At 44.7% G+C, this 10,517-nt stretch overlaps 1 protein-coding gene across 1 annotated transcript in view; it reads left to right on the forward strand.

The window, feature by feature from the left end:
• NFIA (nuclear factor I/A) overlaps positions 1–10,517 on the forward strand; it is a gene marked incomplete at its 5' end in the record, with an annotated part of 110,236 nt that overhangs the window by 953 nt on the left and 98,766 nt on the right. The gene's annotated exons all lie outside the window — the stretch shown is intronic.

Raw genomic sequence — 10,517 nt, forward strand, 5'->3', positions numbered from 1 at the left:
GCTTCGTAAAGCAGGCTGGGGGAAAAAAATCGCTCAATAATAGTGAATTTCTATAGGGACTGTATATGAAAGGCTAAGTATGTGTGTAAGGGAACAGCTTCTCTTCCTTTCTGTGTTTGAGTAAGGTAGACCTCAACAATTTTTGTTGGCCCATCGGCAACTGACTTTTGGTTTACCACTTATGTTTGGGGCCTAGAAATAATGTCTCCCAAAGTGGAAGGGTTTATTAGTAATAGTTTTCCTTGACTTGTTTGTTATCCAAACCCAGATTTTTTTTTTCTAATTTGGGGGATCCGCTCCACTGGGGTCTACGTGCATACGTGGAAAAGAATTTGTGTGGAGGGTTTATGTCTATAAACCCTTTCACCATCTCATGAAGCAATGTTGTAGGAATACAGCTGTGATTGCCCTTTCTCAGAATAACTAACTGCTTTTGCCTCAAACCCTTATAACTATATATGGCTTCTGTGTGTCTTTTGGGGACATTATTAGCAAGACCAAGTGGATTTGGATGAGTAGACGGAATTAAGGGAAGAAAAAGAAGTTTAGGTACATAAAAAAACTTTAAAATACCAGCATGTATGATAGGACATAGAACGTAGGGCTCATTGGGCTAGTGAGATTCTGGCTTTTGGGGTTCTTGTATTATCCTCCCATTGAAGTATGAAAGGTTTCATATTTTGATAGATTTTGTGCTGCTCATCTCTAAACATACCATCTTAAAACATTTCTGTTGTTTCTGAAAGACAGCGCCTAATTTCCCTTATCAATCCTGTTCACAGAAATTCTAATTTGTAGCCAAAGGATTGTGAGGTTAAGAGAAAAACTGACTAAACTGTGATTTTTGTTCTGCCAATTCTGCTTTTTTTTTTTTGTGAGGAATATGTTGCCTATGTTTATTAAATCATATTTTAATTTAGAATGTATTAGGCAGCAGGCATGTTATTATTTCATGTTTAGATAATATTCTTTCACAGCTATCAAACCACAGTTCTTACCCTGCATTTTCTTAGTCTTAAGGAAGCCTGTTACTCAACAGCCGCCCCGAAAAACAGCAATGTCAGTGTTTAATAATGTAAAATCCGTAGCAGCCCAGTGAAATGAAATATCTCTGATTCAGAGCCTGAGTCTTCCTTGTAAAACAAGCTTTTAGTGAATTCTTGGAACTTTACTGGTGACCTGCAAAAGGTACTTTTTTGTTTTGTTTTTGTTTTTTCTTTTTAATAAACGGGAAAAGGTTTCTTCTTTTTCTTGGTTTTACTAAAGGGTATTTTTCCCCACCGTGGCAGAAGCCTCCCAACTGATTCGGCACCTTTCGCTCTGTGGTAGATCTGCTTTCCGAACGCATCCAACACAGGCTGTTGGCCCTGAAGGGCTTGCTGCCCCTGGGCAGACGCTGAGCTCATTCTCAGCCCAGCCAGCCCCCAGCTTGCAGTGTACCCAGCGTGTAGATCAACACAGATCTGCAGCTCTTATCTCCCGAACGTGAGGATGAAAGCAAAACTGCAGGCTTTAGAAAATGAAAAACTGCACGCACAGAAACGGACACAATAAATCGTATTAACTGCGTTGTTCTACACTTGCTGTGGACCCACTTCCACAGGGCCTGATCCAAATCCCTCCGGAGTCAACGGGAGGCTCGTAATTGATTTTACTGAGAGTGGGAATGAGCCCACACAGAGAGGACTTTTTATTTATTTTTCCTTTAGAAATCAAAGAAAAATAGTTTTGGGAATAATCTTACTGCCACGGACGCTAAGGGCAGAATGGCCACATCGAGGGCAGGTTTGGAATCCTTTTGCCTGTGTTTCTGGAAGGCACAAAGAAGTGTATCGATTAAGTTCTACATTTTACATGCATGCATTCCTTCATTTTAAAAAAATAAATCTTTAAAGGCCTTGTGAGGGTTATACAGCCTCTCTACTTGCCTGTTAATATCCTTTCTGTTCCACTCCATAAATTCTGGAGCTATTTATTATACACATATATTTTGCATACCTTGAGTAATGTAGGTTCAAAAGGGTCAACTATACAGCCCTGCAAAAGAAGGCCTCCTACTACAGGTTTTAATTTATCATTCCAAATTGTACGTGTTATTTTGGAAGGCCTGTATGTCTAACCTTCATTAAAGTGAAGTTCATGGAGAAAAAAAAAAAGCTTTTCTCTTTTAGAGCCATTCCTTTTTTTTTTTTTTTCTGGTGGGCTTTACAGCTGCATTTTCTGGAGCAGCAGAATCATCGCAGATAGAGAAGATGGTGACATTTTCTGCTCTCAGTGTTGGCTTGGGCAGCAACTTTTCTTCATCCTCCATTAAGCCAGAACAGTTTTCAGGCAGTCACCTGCAAAAATGTAGAGAAATGATTTGGTTTTTTTTTTTGAGAGAGATCTGGCGTGATGGTTATGAAAAGCAAACATGCAGGCGAGGCAGGGCTCGTTCGTGCCTGCGTGGTCCAACGTCCAGATGTCTTGTCCTGGAACCAGGGGTGAAGCCAACTTGTGCACGGTGCTGCTGTCTCTCGGGTCTGCTGGCATGGAAGAGAGCTTCTCGAGGAGAGGAAGAAAACCCAGAGTTTGTCTGTTTGTTATGTGGGTGAGGAAATTTGTGGAGGGGATGATGAAAGAGGCCAGCGACTTCTTTTGAAAGGCCAAGAGCATGTTCCGATGTCCTGACACTTTGCTAGAATGAGGGGTTTTTTCTGATTGGCTGGGTGGAACACCCCATGTGGAAAATTCCCCACTTTTGTAGTTGTCTAATGGTATATAAAAGCTTCATTTCAGTTGGCACCACTAAGTGATTTTGCAATTCACCCAATCAAAAAAAAATTTAAAAAATTTTTGATTTTAAAACCTTGTTAAGTGCACTGGTTTGGTGTTGTGTTTTATAAACAGACTCTTTTTCAGTGAACTGAGGATGACAAAATGGCTAGTCTGATGTAGTGAAGTGACTGCATGCCTGGGGATCAGGAATAACTGAATTCCCAGCTCAGCACTGCCGTGGACTCTCTCTAGGGCTTTTATTCTCTCTTTCAGTCGTGGAAAGGGCTATCGGATAGATTTTCTTTTTGTGAGTAGGATTATTGAAAACTTTTGTAGGAAAACTTTTCAGTCGTTTCGTCTGCAAAGGGACGATAGTTGTGATTCCGGCTTCCAGAGATTCGTTGAATATTAAAAGTCGACTCCTGCCCTGCTCCAGCGGGAGTTCAACCCCGGAGAAAGGCAGGGAGGGAGCAGCCCAAGCTGGTTAATCCTTGCGGCGCAGCACTGCGTTGCTGCTGTCAGTCAGCGGATGTCAGACATCCACGGGTGCTGTTTGTGTTGGATGTGGTCATCCCGGCGAATTGATAACTGCAGCATAAAGGTGCACCCGAGGCTGCATAAAGCAGAAGCGTGCTGTGTCATTTTCTGCAGACAACCGACGGCTGGGCGATTCCACCGCTCTGAGTTGGTAGCACCCCACTTGGAACTGTAGATTAGCGAATTCTTTTTAAAGAAGTTGGTCGATTCCCCCATTTCAAGTGAGCGAGACGGCGTTCGTTGTTACGCCTGATTCCGAACGGGTGCCAAATTCATCGCTCAAACAATTTCTGTGGAGGGAGAGGCATTTATCTAAAAAATAAAAATGCTTAATGCCCAAACCAAATGCTTTTTAGTTTTAATGTATTCTTGCCGCTTTGAGCTGCAAGTACCTTAACAGCACTGCAGGAAATGAAAGGCACATTGTTCTTTGTAACATTAAAAAAAAAAAGAAAAAAGAAAAAAGAAAAACAATGATGTACCGTAACTCACAGAACTCGTTTTTCAACCCCACAGTAATTACACTGGACTTGTAAATATCATCTGTGAATTCTTTACTTAAGTAGGGCTGGACTTGAGTATTAAACCTTAAAAAAAAAAAATGTTTAAGTATATGCTTACTTTGCCATGCCTAAAAACATAAAGGAAGAAATTCTAGTCCTCAAGCTGTGGGGAACAGAGAAGGCAATAGTGGGAACACACGCAAAGAGAAGTTTTCTTTTTTTCTTCTCTAGGCAAGGCTGGTCAGGGCAGGCGTAACACCGCTTTTGCAGCCTGGTAAAAGGCAAAAGCAGCTTGCCGAAAGACCTCACTGCCTTAACTAACAGGCTGCAGAGTCCTGAGCTGAGAGGCCTCCAATTCCTTGGGCAGTCGAATTTGTAACTAGGAAAACCAGACTTGCCTTCTGAGGCCATCCCTTCTCCTCAGGCCATGCCTAACCTCCCGTATCCACTACTTCAGGTAGAATCCAGCTCCCTCGGAGGCTTTCTGAGCCGTGACTGAACTTGATGCCCAGCAGCTTTACACTTTCTTGCCAGGCACATGCTGCAAGTCCAGAATTTGAGGTCCTGGGAGAGGCCCCTTAATTCCCACCTGAGGGGTGCACAGGCACAAGCAGTTCTCTGCACGGACAATGCTGAAACTGGTACTGTTAGAACTGTCTCAGACCACTAACATGCCTGAAACACCTCATTTGCAGCAGATAACCAAACCTTATCAGTTGTACTTGCAAACAGGGTAGTACAGTAATGGCAGCTTTTATTAGTGTTCTTGTTCGTGGGATCATTTGCATCAGAATCTTATAAATGCAAGAAGGCTCTCTTCTCTTGTTTACAGAGCAACACTGAGGAGTTATCACAGCCTGAGGGACTAATCTAAAATTAACTTTGCTTCAGAGAAAGCTTCAAAAAAAAAAAAAGCCCTTAGCATTTTCAATAAGGAATCTCATAGCTGATGCTGAAGTCAAAGCTCCTGGTGATGTCAGCTTGTTTGCACCTTTGTAACTTGCCAGGACCAAATTCTGAACGGATTTGCACCCTTACGGATCGCGTTGTCTGGCGAGAGCAGCAGTGGGGAACTTTGTCCAGGCTTGAAAGCTCTGACCAAACGGGGGAGCCTTGTGGGGCTGATCTCTTCCACCTTCCTGCGGGCTGGACAGAACTGGACGTTGACTCTACCAGGACCCATGGGCTGAAGAAGGTCTGATGAGGTCCAACCTGTGTTTCATCACCCCCTGAGAGCAAGTGCATGTAGGCAGCTCTGAGAGCCAGCATTTCCCAAGGAAACAAAAGCAGATATGTCTGGTTATAAATATAACTTGAGTGTGATTTAGTCTTGCATTTTTTTCGTCTTGTTTCATTACAGATAGATTCCAACAAGAGCTGGAAATACAGTGTTTTAATCACGATAGTCTAGAACTGAAACTTTGCAGCATCCAGCTGTATTTCCCAGCCAGTTTCATGACTGTCTTGAAGAAGCATCTGAATAATTGGGAAAGAAAACACCATTTTTCCCTATATTACCATATTTTCCTTGAGATTCATGCTCAAAGTCAAATGATTTTGTGGTCCAGATTGTGAGGCATGGGTACACCGTTTCCAGCATTTAGGCAGGTCCTCTGCTAGGCTCAGGATTTAGCCGCTTATCAGCAGCTGGCACTCTCTTGAGGGGACCCTGCGATGGCAACGGCGAAGGGTGTTGACTGTCAGTCGGGCGAGATACGCGGTCGTCAGGCAGGGTCAGTCCCGCAGCCTCTGCTGGGGCTGAGCCGAGAGACTTTCTCATGGGGGACTCACAGGGTTTGAGACTTGAGGACTGACGGAGGACTTCAGTTTTTTGCTACTGCCAACCATTAACCTCCACGAGCAGAGCATTCCCACAAAAAAATCATCCAAGGCGAGTATGACAGGAAATATTCAAAGCATGAAATGAATGCTTATAGCATGACAAAGCAGTGCTTGAAAGACATGAAACGTTCATTACGCTTGGAGTGGCTGGACGCCGCGAAGGAAAGGAGAAATAAAAATGTGGCTGGAGTATATATTTTTATTTCTCTGCACGGGAAAGAGGCAACAGACCTTCCCAATGGATAAGGTGCATAAATACAGCTGTGATTATTCTAAGTCCTTTCAAAATATATTGTTACTCTGTCGCTCTGTTCCATTCCTTTCCGCATATATTTATCCACAAGATAACAGCAAGGGCCATCTAGAGGGCAGCTTGGAAACGGGCCGGCCAAGAGCCCCCTCCTAGGAAGCTCCCGGGCCTTGGTGAGACAAATTTCCCTCCCTTTTCCTTTGCCCCCCGGGCAGAGCTTGTTCCACCTTTGCATGTCCCTGTGTGCTAACTTCAGCCAGTCCTCCTGGGGTGCTGGGAAGGGCGGCTGGAGCTGTGAGCCATCTCCCAATTTTCGCTACCACCGGGTGGGGTTTTTATGTCTTTTTGAGAGACTTGCTATTTAATTAAATACCGAGGGTTGTTGCATCAGAGTAATTGCTACCGCTGGAACGGCCCATGGGCTGAAGGGTGCTTTTGAATACCGCGCTTGCCCACCAAGAAGCTGGGCACTTAAGTTTATTTGTGGTACGGGCATCCTTTTAATTTTCGGTCCAGTAGAGAGGGGAGTTTATTAGCGGGAAGAGACTATGATGCCAAGGCCCAACTTGCAAAAGAAAACCCCAAACCTATCTATTTGTCTTTCGATGTAAGAATTTCCTAATGCCTGTAACGTAAGCCAAAAGGAAAATTTTACTTGCAGGAAAATTGCCTTCCACAATAACCAAGAAGAAAAAAACACGGAACGCCCACACCAGAGCAGCATGATCCAAAATGTGAACTTTTTACGCCTCCCCAACCTTCTAGGTTAGGCTTTCAATGAAGTGATCTTTTATTATCAACATGATGTACCCTTGACATAATTTGGTGCAGTAAAGCTTCTTCTGCTGAACTCATGACTTCATTTACTAGATCTGATGAAAGTTCTGTGAACCACGGTAAAATGTGATAATTAGTAGTTTAATTCTTTTAGGGTGTGCGTATTAATTGAAAAGGCTTGAACTATAAATACAGGGCCTGTGGATAAAAGCACACTCTAAAATCAGTCGCTTATCCGAAGTATTCATTACTTCACATCTATTTAGGAAGCGTCTCTTCGCAGCAGTGCCAGTCGGCTGTCAGAAGTGAGCGGGACTTGGAGATCGCAATGGCAAGATCCAGCCTGCGATTGGAAGCGCTTCTCAGCCAAAAATTTTTCCCTCTGTGGTCAAACCACTGGAAGTAAACATGTGGGCTGGGAGCTGTGCTCTGCGGACAAGCTGGCAAAGTGCTGGCTCTCTTGCTGCGTGAGCTGCAGAAGACGGAAGGGGACGAAGCATCAGAGGTTCCCCTGTGCTTCGAGTCCCAACCGGGCTGGACCTTCATAACAAACAGCATTTTTTCCTCCTGCTCCCACACTTAGCCTTCACCATATTTGTGATAGGCAGCCCCTAAACCTCCGCTGCTTCAGCCAGAGCTCAGTTCATCCGGCCGTGAATGTCAGAGGGTAGCACAGGGCCACTGAGAGCTGTGATAAGGGATCGCGCTTTCACGCTCGTGCTCGTGTATTCTTTTGTTCTGACTTCCTGACCAACACAGGAGGTATTCTGTTGACTCTAGGCCTTTCCAAATATATATATATATGTATGTATGTATGTATATATACACACTATGAAAATGCATGTCATTATTTCACACCTTCCTCTGGTTTCCCTGTGCGTCGTTGTGCCTGGATGAATCATACTTAGTTTCAGAGGTACAAGGTGATTCTCATTCGGATGGATTTTGGCTTTCATGCTTTTGCACATCTAAAAAAAAGTCTGACATCTGTGTATACTGCAGATTCGTGGGTTAATCAGGTGCTTTCCAAGTAGCTGTAATTGTGTGAATCTGAATTTGTGTACAGGAGCAAAGAGGTGCACATGAAGAGCTCCTGACAGCTGTATGCTGGACTGATGCTGTTGTCAAGGGAGGGCACTTTGGTGAGACCAGGCTCCCAGAAAAAGCCCCGTTGCTTCTGTAGCTAATCAGAAACTATTTTTTTTTCAATTGCAGATACTGCTTCTTAATTGCAAAAGTTGCTAGACAGGAAATGGAAAGAAAGTTTACGGTGACTCTCACAGAGCTGCAAGGATAAAATCCCCTCCGAAGCCTAGCCATAGTGTGACTGAAATGGAAAAATACCAGATCTGTTTCTTGGAAAGTGAGAAGGAGGCTTTTATTTGCAATGGTTCACAAATATTTTCCCAGGAGCAAGGTAGCAAGCATGGCAAAAAGGGGCAGGAGGAAGGTGAGGCGAGCAAGCCACACTTGTAAACATACTCCCTTAACTCTGCTATTATTATCTGGGACACAAAAGGCGCCGCAGGTTGTTTACAGCAGTTTGTGTTATTCGTTTCTAAGCCTTTTTCTTCCATCAGTGCTGTATCTTCAGTTATACAACTTTTTTTCTGGGTTCTGATAGCGTCCGGATAGATTTTGGCAGTGGGGTGGTAGAAAGGTGCCAGTTGATTAAATGTGCTGCTTGCTATGTGCATTTCATGTCTGCTGTCTTAACATTTTTTTGTTAACTGCTGTTGCAACTGAAGAAAATGCTGAAGTTTGACAGCTGGGAGTTACTGCCGAGTATGTGCTGTAAACTATATCATCCCCCTGCCTTCTCCCTTTCTCCCCCTCCTGCTAAAACCAAATGATTTATAAAATGGCTTCACATTCTTGAGTGAGTTCACACTATCACCTCCAGGCACTGCACTGAGGAGTCTTAGGAGTGGATGGGAAACACAGATCTGATAGCTGGTATTTTTCTCTGAAAGAAGGAAAAAAAAATAAGAGCAAAAAAAAGGCTGATTAAATTTAAAGGAGAAAAGTTTCCTGCTGTGCCCAGAGTAAATCTGTAGTCAGTGAAGCACTTTCTAGTAAACAAGAGATGTACGTGGTTATAGTGGGTTTTTATTATTACACACTGCCATTGTTTTTCCATTTTCATAAGACTCAATTAATGTAATCATTTTAGAGTGTCTCTAATCATTACCTCCCACCCGCCCTCGCTCGTACTTGAAGCAAGGGGATCTGCTGCAAGCAGCACTCTGGGACGAGGAGCCAGCACCTCGTTCCTGTCTCTGGCAAAAGGAGGTACAAGAGAACGATGGGGCTGCCACCAGCGATCCAAATATTCATCCTCTCTCTCTCTGGCCTTTGCAGAACGCGTGGCCGGGCTGCGGGCTGCGGAGTGCCCTGCCGAGTGCTCCCTGCCTCACCATCCCCCAAGCTGCCCCCTCCACCTCTCAGTTCAGTGGTGACAGAGGGGGACGTGGTGCTTTGGTGGCGCAGCATGGCGCTCGGTGAGCCAATGAGTTCCCACCACCCTTTAGCCAGGCACACGGATGTCACATCATCTTCCAGGCCACCGTGGGCCATACCCCTTGCTGGCATTTCTCCTCCCGGGTTCGTTAGGGAGGAATACTTCTTATGCAGCTTGTAACACTCGCTCACAGAGAATCTAGACCTCGGTCCCTGTTAGTTTTCTACTTCTGTGCCTTGCTCTTGGAATTGTATCTGTAACAGAAGGCTCTCTGACAGCTGCATCCCCATCTGAAAACCTGCTGGTGTTTGGGGGTTGTCCCCACCTGACCAGCTTTGCGGTGCGGACCACCTGCAATTTTCCCACATGTTATACCTCAGCAGTCCTTAAAAGTCAGGGAGTTCGCTCTCAGGAAATTTCCAAGAGCAGAATGCGGAGAGCCAGCCGCGTCCCCCACACCTTCCAGAGGGGAGCCAATTTTGTCGTACAGCAGAGCATAGATGCCCTAAGCTTGAGCTGCAGGAGGAAGGGGAGAGGTGAGAAGCAGGAGAGGATGCTCAGCAGCCTGGTGGGCTGAGGGGGCTGTGGTTTTGAGGCAGGAGGGGAACCCCACAGATTGCTGTGAGGGAGAGTTTAGAGCAGCAATGTGGCAGTGGCCCACAGCTCCGTTTAAAGCAATAATAAAAGGGACTGGAAAGGATACGGCAACCTGAGCAAACGGCTGAGGAATGAGGCAGCCCAGTATTAGTGCCTCCAGATTTCTGTCTGTCACGGTCACGAAGGATGCATTTGCAGTAGGACTGGGAGCCGTCCGCTGTTAGAGGGAGAGAGAAGTAAAGATCATCCCGTGTACAATATAAATGTAAGTTGTTATTACTACTATTGCTATGTCAGCCGTAAACTGTTCCCACGAGAACAGAGATGCAACATCATTGAAAAAGAATGTCTTACTGTGAAATGGGCAGCAGGAACACTGTGGCATTATCTGCCGGGTAGTGAATTTACCTTGGTGACAGATCATTATTCCCTCCTGCAAATGAACCAGACGAAAGACAGGAACACAAGAATAACTCAGCGACGCTTGTGTTTTACCATCTTCCGAATTTTGGAAAAAAAAAAAACAAACAGAGAAAAAGTAGCCAGATATAAATGTAACGATGCAGAAGCATGGCATGTGAAGAGAGATTGCCTGTGGCAAGACTTGGGGAGGAAAGCAAATTTTCTTTCAGGTCTGTGCTAAAATGGTATATATGGACTAAGGCTTGGATTTCATCCCACATAGCATTAGGCATTAAAATGAGGCACCAGCTCTGAACCTAAAATCCACGCTCTCGCTCTATAATCGGTGGAGATACTGGGTCTTCTGGGAATTCATCTTTCTCTGCTGAAC

Source organism: Apaloderma vittatum, unplaced genomic scaffold, assembly GCF_000703405.1.
Source record: "Apaloderma vittatum isolate BGI_N311 unplaced genomic scaffold, ASM70340v1 scaffold24402, whole genome shotgun sequence".
NCBI classification, from domain to species: domain Eukaryota; kingdom Metazoa; phylum Chordata; class Aves; order Trogoniformes; family Trogonidae; genus Apaloderma; species Apaloderma vittatum.